This window comes from Arachis stenosperma, chromosome 9, assembly GCF_014773155.1.
Source record: "Arachis stenosperma cultivar V10309 chromosome 9, arast.V10309.gnm1.PFL2, whole genome shotgun sequence".
In the NCBI taxonomy this organism is placed as follows: Eukaryota; Viridiplantae; Streptophyta; class Magnoliopsida; order Fabales; family Fabaceae; genus Arachis; species Arachis stenosperma.
Window position 1 is genome coordinate 154970954 of NC_080385.1, and position 13607 is coordinate 154984560.

Here is a 13607-nt window from a genome sequence, read left to right on the forward strand (position 1 = left end):
TACATTCAGAGAACAAAAGTGTTGCCACCACATCAAAATAATTAAACTGTTATAAAATTTAAAATTCATGCAATTCTTTTCCTTTTTCAATTAAGAACGATTTATTTAAGAAAGGTGATGGATTCATAGGACATTCATAACTTTAAGGCATAGACACTAAGACACTAATGATCATAAGACACAAACATGGATAAACATAAGCACTAAAATTCGAAAAACAGAAGAATAAAGAACAAGGAAATCAAGGAACGGGTCCACCTTAGTGATGGCGGCTCTTCCTTCCTCTTGAAGGTCCTATGGAGTGCTTGAGCTCCTCAATGTCTCTTCCTTGTCTTTGTTGCTCCTCTCTCATGATTCTTTGATCTTCTCTAATTTTATGGAGGAGAATGGAGTGTTCTTGGTGCTCCACCCTTAGTTGTCCCATGTTGGAACTCAATTCTCCTAGGGAGGTGTTTAGTTGCTCCCAATAGTCTTGTGGAGGAAAGTGCATCCCTTGAGGTATCTCAGGGATCTCATGATGAGAGGGGTCTCTTGTGTGCTCCATCCTTTTCTTGGTAATGGGCTTATCCTCATCAATGGTGATGTCTCCCTCTATGTCAACTCCAACTAAATAACAGAGGTGACAAATGAGGTGAGGAAAGGCTAACCTTGCTAAGGTAGAGGACTTATCCGCCACCTTGTAGAGTTCTTGGGCTATGACCTCATGAACTTCCACTTCTTCTCCACTCATGATGCTATGGATCATGATGGCTCGGTCTAAAGTAACTTCGGACCGGTTGCTAGTGGGAATGATTGAGCGTTGGATAAACTCTAACCATCCTCTAGCCATGGGCTTGAGGTCATGCCTTCTCAATTGAACCGGCTTGCCTCTTGAATCTCTCTTCCATTGTGCGCCCTCTTCACATATGATTGTGAGGACTTGGTCCAACCTTTGATCAAAGTTGACCCTTCTTGTGTGAGGATGTTCATCTCCTTGCATCATAGGCAAGTTGAACGCTACCCTCACACTTTCCGGACTAAAATCCAAGTATTTCCCCCGAACCATAGTAAGATAATTCTTTGGATCCGGGTTTACACTTTGATCATGGTTCTTGGTGATCCATGCATTGGCATAGAACTCTTGAACCATCAAGATTCCGACTTGTGGAATGGGGTTGGTAAGCACTTCCCAACCTCTTCTTCGGATCTCATGGCGGATCTCCGGATATTCACCCTTTTTGAGTGAAAAGGGGACCTCGGGGATCACCTTCTTCAAGGCCACAACTTCATAGAAGTGGTCTTGATGCACCTTTGAGATGAATCTATCCATCTCCCATGACTCGGATGTGGAAGCTTTTGCCTTCCCTTTCCTCTTTCTAGAGGTTTCTCCGGCCTTGGATGCCATAATGGTTATGGAAAAACGAAAAAGCAACGCTTTTACCACACCAAACTTAAAATGGTTGCTCGTCCTCGAGCAAAAGAAGAAAGAAGAGAGTAGAAGAAGAAGAAATGAGGAAGAGGGAGATGGTGGTGTATTCGGCCAAAGAGGGGGAGAAGTGGTGTTTAGGTTGTGTGAAAATGAAGGGATGAAGAAGGGTTTATATAGGAGAGAGGGGAGATGGGGTTCGGTCATTTGAGGGTGGGTTTGGGAGGGAAAGTGGTTTGAATTTGAAGGGTGAGGTTGGTGGGGTTTTATGAAGGATGGATGTGAGTGGTGAAGAGAAATATGGGATTTGATAGGTGAAGGGTTTTTGGGGAAGAGGTATTGAGGTGATTGGTGAATGGGGGAAGAAGAGAGAGGGTGGTGGTGGGGTAGGTGGGGGTCCTGTGGGGTCCACAGATCCTGTGGTGTCAAGGAAAAGTCATCCCTGCACCAGATGTTGCTCAAAATCACGTTTTGAGCCATTTCTGGCGTTAAACGCCGGGCTGGTGCCCATTCCTGGCGTTTAACGCCAGGTTCTAGCCCTTTTCTGGCGTTTAACGCCAGTCTGGTGCCCCTTTCTGGCGTTAAACGCCCAGAATGGTGCCAGACTGGGCGTTAAACGCCCAACTGCTAGGCTTACTGGCGTTTGAACGCCAGCAGCATCTTCCTCCAGGGTGTGCTGTTTTTCTTCCTGTTTTTCATTCTGTTTTTGCTTTTTCAATTAATTTTGTGACTTCTCATGATCATCAACCTACAAAATAACAAAAAATAACAAAGGAAAATATATAAAATATAACATTGGGTTGCCTCCCAACAAGCGCTTCTTTAATGTCAGTAGCTTGACAGAGGACTCTCATGGAGCCTCACAGATACTCAGAGCAATGTTGGAACCTCCCAACACCAAACTTAGAGTTTGAATGTGGGGGTTCAACACCAAACTTAGAGTTTGGTTGTGGCCTCCCAACATCAAACTTAGAGTTTGATTGTGGGGGCTCTGTTTGTCTCTGATTTGAGAGAAGCTCTTCATGCTTCCTCTCCATGGTGACAGAGGGATATCCTTGAGTCTTAAATACAAAGGATTCTTCATTCACTTGAATGATCAGTTCACTTCTATCAACATCAATCACAGCCTTTGCTGTGGCTAGGAAAGGTCTGCCAAGGATGATGGTTTCATCCATGCATTTCCCAGTCTCTAGGACTATGAAATCAGTAGGGATGTAATGGTCTTCAATCTTAACCAAAACATTCTCTACAAGTCCATAAGCTTGTTTCTTGAGTTGTCTGCCATCTCCAATGAGATTCTTGCAGCTTGTACCTTAAAGATCCCTAGCTTCTCCATTACAGAGAGAGGCATGAGGTTCACACTTGACCCTAAGTCACACAGGGCCTTCTTGAAGGTCATGGTGCCTATGGTACAAGGTATGGAAAACTTCCCAGGATCTTGTCTCTTTTGAGGTAATTTCTGCTTAGACAAGTCATCCAGTTCTTTGGTGAGCAAGGGAGGTTCATCTTCCCAAGTCTCATTTCCAAATAACTTGTCATTTAACTTCATGATTGCTCCAAGGTATTTAGCAACTTGCTCTTCAGTGACATACTCATCCTCTTCAGAGGAAGAATACTCATCAAAGCTCATGAAAGGCAGAAGTAAGTCTAATGGAATCTCTATGGTCTCATTTTGAGCCTCAGATTCCCATGGTTCCTCATTGGGGAACTCAGTGGAGGTTAGTGCACGCCCATTGAGGCCTTCCTCAGTGGCGTCCACTTCCTCTCTTTCCTCTCCAAATTCGGCCATGTTTATGGCTTTGCATTCTCCTTTTGGATTTTCTTCTGTATTGCTTGGGAGAGTACTTGGAGGGAGTTCAGTAACTTTCTTGCTCAGCTGTCCCACTTGTGCCTCCAAATTTCTAATGGAGGACCTTGTTTCATTCATGAAACTTTGAGTGGTTTTGATTAGATCAGAGACCATGGTTGCTAAGTCAGAGGGGTTCTGCTTAGAATTCTCTGTCTGTTGCTGAGAAGATGATGGAAAAGGTTTACCATTGTTAAACCTGTTTCTTCCACCATTATTATTGAAACCTTGTTGAGGTCTCTCTTGATTCTTCCATGAGAGATTTGGGTGATTTCTCCATGAAGAATTATAGGTGTTACCATAGGGTTCTCCTAGGTAATTCACCTCTTCCATTGAAGGGTTCTCAGGATCATAAGCTTCTTCTTCAGATGAAGCATTCTTAGTACTGCTTGGTGCATTTTGCATTCCAGACAGACTTTGAGAAATCAAATTGACTTGTTGAGTCAATATCTTGTTCTGAGCCAATATGGCATTCAGAGTGTCAACCTCAAGAACTCCTTTCTTCTGACTAGTCCCATTGTTCACAGGATTTCTTTCAGAAGTGTACATGAATTGGTTATTTGCAACCATTTCAATTAGCTCTTGAGCCTCTGTAGGCGTCTTCTTCAGATGAAGAGATCCTCCAGCAGAGCTATCCAAAGACATCTTGGATAGTTCAGAGAGACCATCATAGAAAATACCTATGATGCTCCATTCAGAAAGCATGTCAGATGGACATTTTCTGATTAATTGTTTGTATCTTTTCCAAGCTTCATAGAGGGATTCTCCATCCTTCTGTCTGAAGGTTTGGACTTCCACTCTAAGCTTACTCCATTTTTGAGGTGGAAAGAACTTTGCCAAGAAGGCATTGACTAGCTTTTCCCAAGAGTCCAGGCTTTCTTTAGGTTGAGAGTCCAACCATATTCTAGCTCTGTCTCTTACAGCAAAAGGGAATAGCATCAGTCTGTAGACCTCAGGGTCAACCCCATTAGTCTTGACTGTGTCACAGATTTGCAAGAATTCAGCTAAAAATTGATGAGGATCTTCCAATGGAAGTCCATGGAACTTGCAATTCTGTTGCATTAGAGAAACTAATTGAGGCTTAAGCTCAAAGTTGTTTGCTCCAATGGCAGGGATAGAGATGCTTCTCCCATAGAAGTCGGGAGTAGGTGCAGTAAAGTCACCCAGCACCTTCCTTGCATTGTTGGCATTGTTGTTGTTTTCGGCTGCCATGTGTTCTTCTTCTTTGAAGAATTCGGTCAGGTTCTCTACAGAGGGTTGTGCTTTAGCTTCTCTTAGCTTTCTCTTCAAGGTCCTTTCAGGTTCAGGATCAGCCTCAACAAGAATGCCTTTGTCTTTGCTTCTGCTCATAAGAAAGAGAAGAGAACAAGAAAATGTGGAATCCTCTATGTCACAGTATAGAGATTCCTTTAAGTGTCAAAGGAAAAGAAAAGTAGAAGACAGAAGTAGAAAACTCGAACTTATCAAAGAAGATGGAGTTCGAATTTTGCATTAAGGAATAGTGTTAGTCCACAAATAGAAGGATGTGAGAAGAAGGGAAGTAATTTTCGAAAATTTAAGTAAAAGATTTTGAAAACATTTTGAAAAACACTTAATTGATTTTCGAAAATAAGAGTGAAAAATAAATCAAGTGATTTTTGAAAAAGATTTTGAAATTAGAAATTAAAAAGATTTGATTGAAAACTTATTTTGAAAAAGATGTGATTAAAAAGATATGATTTGAAAACAATTTTAAAAGATATGATTTGAAAACAATTTGAAAAGATATGATTTTAAAAATTAATGACTTGCCTAACAAGAAAAGATATGATTCAAACATAAAACCTTTCTCAACAGAAAAGGCAAAAAATGTTCAATCAAATCATTAATTGTTAGTAAGTATCTTTGAAAAAGGAAAGAAATTGATTTTGAAAACATTTGATTGAAAAGATATGATTTGAAAAAGATTTGATTTTGAAAAACTTTGAAAACTTGAAAAAAATTGATTTGAAAAACAAAATCTTCCCCCTTGTGCCATCCTGGCGTTAAACGCCCAGAATGGTGCACATTATGGCGTTTAACGCCCAAACTACTACCCTTTTGGGCGTTAAACGCCCAGCCAGGCACCCTGGCTGGCGTTTAAACGCCAGTCTGTCTTCTTCACTGGGCATTTTTGAATGCCCAGCTTTTTCTGTGTGATTCCTCTGCAGTATGTTCTGAATCTTCAATTCTCTGTATTATTGACTTGAAAAGACACAAATTAAAAATATTTTTGGATTTTTAATAATAAGGAATAATCAAAATGCAACTAAAATCAAATAATAATGCATGCAAGACACCAAACTTAGCAGTTTGTATACCATTGACACTAGTAAAATGAGAATGCATATAACAAAACACTCAAGTCAATAGAATTCAAAGATCAAAACAAGGAAATCATCAAGAACAACTTGAAGATTAGTGAAGACACATGCATAAATTTGAAAAATGCAAGAAAAACAGAAACATGCAATTGACACCAAACTTAAGATGAGAATCTAGACTCAAACAAAAAATATTTTTGGATTTTATGATTTTGTAATTTTTTTGGGTTTTTTCGAAAATTAAGTGAAAAGGAAAATAAAGATATCAAAATTCTTAATGAGAATTCCAGGAATCATGCAATGTTAGTCTAAAGCTTTAGTCTAAAGGAATTAGACATGGCCGGCTAAGCTTCAGCAGGACATTGCATTCAAGAGCTAAATTGATGAGAATCAATCAGCTTTGGTGATGATAAGATCATCACCCTGAAACACTAGAATTCATTCTTAAGAACTCTGAAGAAAAAATACCTAATCTAAGCAACAAGATGAACCGTCAGTTGTCCATACACAAACAATCCCCGGCAACGGCGCCAAAAACTTGGTGCGCGAAATTGTGAACAATACTTTTCACAACTCTCATAATCCCCGGTCATGAACTCCAAGAACTTGGTGGTTCAATTCCATGGCATTACACAACTTCGCACAACTAACCAGCAAGTGCACTGGGTCGTCCAAGTAATAAACCTTACGCGAGTAAGGGTCGATCCCACGGAGATTGGTGGTATGAAGCAAGCTATGGTCACCTTGTAAATCTCAGTCAGGCAGACTCAAATGGGTATAGTGATAAATGAATAAAGCATAAAGATGAAGATAGAGATACTTATGTATATCATTGGTGTAAGAGCTTCAGACAAGCGTATGAAGATGCCTTCCCTTCCGTCTCTCTGCTTTCCTACTGCCTTCATCCAATCCTTCTTACTCCTTTCCATGGCAAGCTCGTGTAGGGTTTCACCGTTGTCAATGGCTACCTCCCATCCTCTCAGTGAAAATACGTCCCTGATGCTCTGTCACAGCATAGGCTAATCATCTGTCGGTTCTCGTTCAGGCCGGAATAGAATCCATTGATTCTTTTGCGTCTGTCACTAACGCCCTAGCCTGCTAGGAGTTTGAAGCACGTCACAGTCATTCAATCATTGAATCCTACTCAGAATACCACAGACAAGGTTTAGACCTTCCGGATTCTCTTGAATGCCGCCATCAGTTCTTGCCTATACCACGAAGACTCTGATCTCACGGAATGGCTGGCTCGTTTGTCAGGCGAGCACTCGGTTATCAGGCGATCAACCATGCATCATGCAATCAGAAATCCAAGAGATATTCACTAAGCCTCGAATGCTTGTAGAACAAGAATGGTTGTCAGTCACCTTATTCATAGGTGAGAATGATGATGAGTGTCACGGATCATCACATTCATCAAGTTGAAGAACAAGTGATATCTTGGACAAAGAACAAGCGGAATTGAATAGAAGAACAATAGTAATTGCATTAATACTCGAGGTACAGCAGAGCTCCACACCTTAATCTATGGTGTGTAGAAACTCCACCGTTGAAAATACATAAGAACAAGGTCTAGGCATGGCCGAATGGCCAGCCTCCCAAAGAGGGTTCAATCATCAAAACATGATCAAAAGATTTAAAAGATGAAAATACAATAGTAAAAGGTCCTATTTATAGGAAACTAGTAGCCTAGGGTGTACAGAGATGAGTAAATGACATAAAAATCTACTTCCGGGCCCACTTGGTGTGTGCTTGGGCTGAGCAATGAAGCATTTTCGTGTAGAGACTCTCCTTGGAGTTAAACGCCAGCTTTAGTGCCAGTTTGGGCGTTTAACTCCCAATTAGGTGCCAGTTCCGGCGTTTAACGCTGGAATTCTGTAGGTGACTTTGAACGCCGGTTTGGGCCATCAAATCTTGGGCAAAGTATGGACTATCATATATTGCTGGAAAGCCCAGGATGTCTACTTTCCAACGCCGTTGAGAGCGCGCCAATTGGGCTTCTGTAGCTCCAGAAAATCCACTTCGAGTGTAGGGAGGTTAGAATCCAACAGCATCTGCAGTCCTTTTGAGTCTCTGAATCAGATTTTTGCTCAGATCCCTCAATTTCAGCCAGAAAATACCTGAAATCACAGAAAAACACACAAACTCATAGTAAAGTCCAGAAAAGTGAATTTTAATTAAAAACTAATAAAAATATAATAAAAACTCAACTAAAACTACCAAAAACATACTAAAAACAATGCCAAAAAGTGTACAAATTATCCGCTCATCAGACCTCTTGTCAAAATTAGCTAGTACCAAACCGGGAGAGGGCAACCGATCTCTAATCCAAGGAAAGATGAAGGAGCCGGCAGTCACACTACACCTCTCGAAGCTAAACCCCTCCTGGATGGATCCCATTATCGACCTCTTAGAAAACGGCAAGCTCCCTAACAACGAAAAAGATGCCAAAAAGCTAAGAAGGGAAGCCGCCAGATATGCCATCATCCAGGGTCAGCTGTTTAGGAAAGGATTCAATCATCCCCTACTGAAGTGTTTGCACCCCGACCAGACGGATTACGTCCTCAGGGAAGTCCACGAAGGATGTTGCGGCCACCATATAGGAGGCAAAGCCTTAGCGAGGAAGTTAATCCGAGCTGGATATTACTGGCCATCGATGATGGCTGACTCCAAGGAATTTGTTAGGAAGTGTGTCAAGTGCCAAGAAAACGCCAACTTCCATCGCGCGCCAGCCTCTGAGCTCAGCTTGCTAACGTCCTCTCGGCCGTTCTCGCAATGGGGAGTCGACCTCTTAGGACCTTTTCCCGTCGGCCCGGGGCAAGTCAAATACCTTATAGTCGCTATTGACTACTACACAAAATGGATAGAGGCCGAACCACTGGCCAGCATATCCTCGACCAATTGCAGGAAATTCATGTGGAGACAAGTCATAACACGATTTGGTATCCCGGAAGTCGTCATCTCGGACAATGTGACACAGTTCACCGACAAGAAATTCACAGAATTCCTCGCCGGCCTGGGCATAAAGCAGAGATTCTCCTCGGTGGAACATCCACAAACAAACGGGCAGGTCGAGTCCGCAAATAAGATCATCCTGCTAGGTCTCAAGAAGCGGCTGGATAATAAGAAGGGCGCTTGGGCCGACGAGCTCGCCTCGGTTCTCTGGTCCTACCGAACAACCGAGCAATCTTCCACTAAAGAGACCCCCCGTTCGACTAACGTACGGGTCAGATGCAGTGATACCCGTAGAGATCGGGGAGCCGAGCCCACGATTACTCCTAAAGGGAGTAGAGGAAACTGTCGAGAAGGACCTGATAGACGAAACCAGGGAAATGGCCCATCTGGCTGAAGCGGCGCTAAAACAAAGAATGGCCTTACGTTACAATACCAAAGTGCTCAAAAGAAGATTCGAAGAAAATGACCTCGTCCTGAGGCGTAACGACATCGGCCCATCTACCCCGGGAGAAGGCAAACTAGCAGCGAACTGGGAAGGACCATACCGAATCAAAGAGGTAATCGGTAGGGGAGCATACAAGCTAGAAAGACTCAACGACAAAGAGGTCCCGAGGACATGGAACGCAGATAACTTAAGAAGGTTTTATTCCTAAGCCATTTACTTTGTAATAGCACTTCAATGTCTTTGTTACAATGATTAAACCTGTCCAATTGCCACATGCTATATTTGCCTATGTTATCTCATTATTTCTAACCTTTGAGCAACCACTATGCGAACAAGGATACGCGGCCCCGGGACTGATCACCCCGGGAGCCCCTCAGGTCAAAAACACAATAAACGACCATAACAAGAAAGAACGCCATAAACGGCAAACGCGAGTAAACGGAAAACGCGAGTAAACCAACAGCAAGTAAAACAAGAAATTAAACGTGCGGGCAAACGATCCCATAAACCCATTAACGGGCACCAAAAGTCACAGTACAACGGTTCAACAAAAAGAAGAATTCGATAGCACAAACATTATTTCTTCGGCATATCAACAATCTTCCCATCCTTGATGGTCTTGAAAACACCAATTGCCGACACGTCGAAGTCCGGAGAAACAATCTTCACTTGAGCTTTGAGGGCATCTTCAGTCATGAAAATTGCATTCTTACCCTGCTCCTTAACCTCCTTATGCTTCCGCTTGAACAACTCGGCCTCCTCCCGAGCAGCCTTGGCGGCCGCCATCGCTTCGTCCCGCTCTTTCTCCAGGGCGGACACCCGACCTTTCGCGGCACTCAGTTGGCTCCTCAAGGTCATCTCCTGCTCCGTTAAATGAGATACAGAGGCGTCGGCAGTTTTCAATTTCTCCTCTGCCGAAGCAGTCTTTTTCTCGGCAGCGTCAAGCTTATTCCCCGCTTCAACCAACTGATCTTGAAGCGTTTTAACTTGGGTTTTGTACTTGTTATTGGCATCAACCGCAGATTCAAGCTTCCGACGAAGCGAGGCCATACCAGAAAGCTCAAACTCGGCCTTTCGGGCTATGGTCGCGCCGCGAAGGAGGGTGCGGTACATCCACCGAGCCTGCTCTGAGAGGTCAGTGCCATGGAAATGATCCTCTGTGCCCGGAAGCAGCTGGGCATCTATGAACGTCCCAGCGTCAAAATTCCTTTCCATGACAGTCAGAACCCCCTCGGGACTAGACTGTGACCTCTGTCTCTTGGGAGTAGGGATGACGGACAACTCTTCCTCCTCCTCCCGACGTGAGGAGGACGAGTGCCCAGGAATAGCAACTTCTGGAGGAATTGGGGGTGCGGAAGTCGGGGTGTCGGCTTTCGTGGACACGTCGACATCGGCAGGAGGCATTTCTGGAGGGACCGTCGCCTGCTGTCCTCCAGTCTCCTCACCCTCGTCATCCTGAAGGAAGGTTTGATACAGGTTATCCATGCCGGTCACTTCGGCAGAAAGTCCCACTACAAACAACAAATTGAAAAATGAACAAGTTAGTGGAAGCAACAGTGAAACATTTAAGCAAGCGACTACACGACAAGAGAAACTCACGGATATAATCTCGGGCGGCCTCCCGATTACCCATAAGGAGATGAGGATTCACATTGTTTTTCCCAAGAACCGCCCACAATATGTCGGCTATCCGCCGATCCACGGCCGACATCCCTTTATAAGTAACCTTGATAAAAGGATTAGACCCCGCCCCGAAGCTCCAATACGTCGGGATGAGGCGCTTCTTTTCCAAAGACAACCAAAAAGGGTGACGACCCTTAACCGGGCGGACCTTAAAATACTTGTCCTTGAACCCATGGTAGGAGTCCTCGAACAAACCGAAGATCCTCCGGCCTTGGGCAGACCGAAAGGACATGAACCCTTTCTTGTGTTTCCCCTCCTTCGAAGGGTTCGTTAGATTAAAGAAAAAGAGGAAGACGTCGACAGAGACCGACAGCTCCAAGTACTCGCATACCATCTCGAAGCAGCGGATGGAAGCCCAGCTGTTCGGATGTAATTGAGAGGGTGCCACCGAAATTCGATTTAGGAGGCTCATCTGAAAGGGGGAAAAGGGGATGCGAACCCCAACCTGGGTGAACATGGCCTTGTAAAACCAGATCCAATCGGCAACCCGGGGGGCATTAAAATTAATCTCATATAGCCGCTCGTGAGGGGCGGGGACATAAACGTCATAGTTAGCCTCCTCGTCGGTACCCCCACAAAGATACTCAGCCTGGCGAAATTCCGTGAGCTCCTCCTCACCCATCTGATTGGGAGAGTTCCTGAGGTCGGAAACCACCCACGCATACGGGTCATAACCCGCGGCGGAGCTAGAAGCTCGGCTAACGACACGAGGCATACCTACAGTGGGGGAACCGCGCGGTTAGTCCGTGAGGTCGGAAGCCAGGAAAAACCCAAAGAAACCCCACGTGCCATAATCACAAGGGGGACCAAATAAAACCGAGACCGGAACAATAACACAAACCCCCCATGGCACACCATAGTCGATAAAAAGAAAATGCGTCTATGAAAATGCGTCCATGAACAACAAGAAAGAGCAAGCACAGGAAAAATGCTTATAACAAACATGCAAACAACCATTGAAGCAGAAGGAAAAAAGTGGTTACCTGGATGATCGAGAAAATTCAGACAAGAACGAAGCGCGCTGGAGCGATGAGAAGAACTTCTAGATGATGGGAGCGCAGGAAGAAGGAAGAAGCAATATGATCAGAAAAGCAAGTAGAAGAAGAACAAAACGTGAAACTGTTTAAAACTGATTTAGTGGAAGCGCGAAAGGCCTGGGGGCAGAACAGTCTTTACGCACATGGGTTTTTTCAATCCTTAATGGGCATTTAATGCCCATCGCGAGAAACAAGGCGACAAGAGAACGCCCCGAATCGCGAACGAGTACGCATACGGGTAGCGCGTCTCCCACACGAACGATCGACCTCACGACAGCAGAGATAGGAAGAACTCGCCACCAACGGCCTGTACGGTCGATTGTCGGCGCGTAGGGGCACTGTAACGGCCTGGCCCAAACTCCTGCGGGTCGACCCGACTCGAGCGCTACCCGACCCAGACGGTTGGGCGAAGCGCTCTCAAACCGACTCTGACACGCGTCATGCACAGCTCATCCGCAGCTGTGAGGAAACGCCTTGGAGAAAGTGGGCCTGTCCTCACAGGGCCCACGTCTGACACAATATATAAGGGGAAGGACAGCCCTTCCCCCAAGGTACGTCACACTTTCCCACCTAACCATTTTCCCGCCTGCACACTAGCTGACTAGAGCGTCGGAGTGTCTTTGCAGGTGGCACCCCCTCTCCCCTCACACGACGAGAGCACGGCTTCCCGGCACTCCCATACCCAGCGTGATCCCGATCGAAGCGTCCTCATCTCCTCCAACGAACCACCCGAACCATCCGGAAGCCCTCATCACGAACACCTTGCATGCTGGGAGAGCAGAACCGGAAAGAAGGGCCAAGTGACAATGATGATGGTCGGTGGAGCCGTGGAGGACTGGAGGTGGAAGGAAAAAGAGAAAGCATACATTTTATATTTTGATGCAAGATTAGTAATTTTTTTTGAAACTTTGTAAAAGTTTTAAAAGGAAAATATAATAGAATTTCGAATTTCTTTTCTCTTTTCAGTGATCAATTATTGCGAGTTGGATTTTTTTTCTTTTAATAGGAGGTTTTTTTTCCCCTCAAATAGACAATATTCATTTCATCATTTAAAATGATGAGTATATTGTTATGGTTATTTGGACAACAATTAATAAGAGAAGAATTTTTTAAAATGCTATAATAACCTAACAGGGAAAAGGAAAAGTCAATATAAAATTACATTATGTAAAGAAAGCTAATGAAAAAAATAAAAAGGTAGGAATTAGATTGCATGTCGAATTAAAGAAAGCTGGTGAAAGAAATTAGTGGAGTTTGTGTGTTTGATATTCAGAGTGGAATTCATTAGCTTGAACTGTTGAGCATACATTTATTGAGGAGGAATGTCTTTTCCTTCAAAGACTTTAGCGTTTCTTCCTTTCTAGATTACCCAAGTTAGCATAGCCGCCAATGTCAATTTCTTCCTTCCTTACGATTGTCGTCGTGCAAGCTCGCTCAATTTCAGCCACCATCGTCATGGTTCTTGATTGTTGTTAGCTGTTGATGCCGCGTTGAGATTAGATAATTGCCAAGTCTAATTTGCAAATGGGCAGAGTACTAAATAGCAAGGTTGCAAGAACCAAACCGGTCATCGAATCGGTTAAGTAACTGGTTCAATGGTTTAATGGTTCAACTGTGGTTGAACCGTGGTTAAACCGGTTTAATTAAATATAGCGTGAAATTATAAAAAATTGAATACATAATTTAAAAAAGTTAAATTCAATAATTTTAAACTAATAAGATTCAAAATTTAACAATTTCACAAAATGAACAATACATAATTTATCATTAAAAGGCCATAAACAACTTCAAATGACAATATTCAAAACGCACATAAATGACAAATGACAAATACAATGTTTTGCAACCAAAAGAAGCAATGCTCAACAAACAATACTTCAACTAAACAAAGACACTA